Here is a 1199-nt window from a genome sequence, read left to right on the forward strand (position 1 = left end):
CTTTGCCCTCATCAATCTTCTTTGTTACTTCTTCAAAAAACTCAATCAAGTTTGTGAGACATGATTTCCCACGCACAAAGCAATGTTGACTATCCCGAATCAGTCCTTGCCTTTCCAAATACATGTACATCCTGTCCCTCAGGAATCCCTCCAACAACTTGCCCACCACTGAGGTCAGGCTCACCGGTCTATAGTTCCCTGGCTTGTCTTTACCGCCCTTCTTAAACAGTGGCACCACGTTTGCCAACCTCCAGTCTTCCAGCACCTCATCTGTGACTATCGATGATACAAATATCTTAGCCAGGGGCCAGCAATCACTTTCCTAGTTTCCCACAGAGTTGTAGGGTACACCTGATCAGATCCTGGGGATTTATCCACCTTTAACCATTTCAAGATATCCATCACTTCCTCCTCTGTAACATGGACATTACGCAAGATGTCACAATCTATTTTCCTACAATCTATATCTTCCATATCATTTTCCACAGTAAATACTGATCCAAAATACTTGTTTAGTATCTCCCCCATCTCCTGCAGTTCCACACAAAGGCCGCCTTGCTGATCTTTGAGGAGCCCTATTCTGTCCCGAGTTACCCTTTTGTCCTTAATGTATTTGTGAAAACCCTTTGGATTCTCTTTAATTCTATTTGCCAACGCTATCTCATGTCCCCTTTTTGCCCTCCTGATTTCCCTCTTAAGTATACTCCTACTTCCTTTATACTCTTCTAAGGATTCACTCGATCTATCCCATCTATACCTGACATATGTTTCATTCTTTTTCTTAACCAGACCCTCAATTTCTTTAGTCATCCAGCATTCCCTAAACCTACCAGCCTTCCCTTTCACTCTGACAGGAATATACTTTCTGTGGATTCTTGTTATCTCATTTCTGAAGGCTTCCCATTTTCCAGCCGTCCCTTTACCTGCGAACATCTGCCTCCAATCAGCTTTTGAAAGTTCTCACCTAATACCGTCAAAATTGGCCTTTCTCTAATTTAGAACTTCAACTTTCAGATCTGGTCTATCCTTTTCCATCACGATTTTAAAACGAATAGAATTATGGTCACTAGCCCCAAAGTGCTTCCCCACTGACACCTCAGTCACCTGCCCTGCCTTATTTCCCAAGAGTAGGTCAGGTTTTGCACCTTCTCTCATAGTTGCATCCACATACAGAATCAGAAAATTGTCTTGTACACACT

Source organism: Chiloscyllium plagiosum, chromosome 10 (assembly GCF_004010195.1).
Source record: "Chiloscyllium plagiosum isolate BGI_BamShark_2017 chromosome 10, ASM401019v2, whole genome shotgun sequence".
Classification (NCBI taxonomy): Eukaryota; Metazoa; Chordata; class Chondrichthyes; order Orectolobiformes; family Hemiscylliidae; genus Chiloscyllium; species Chiloscyllium plagiosum.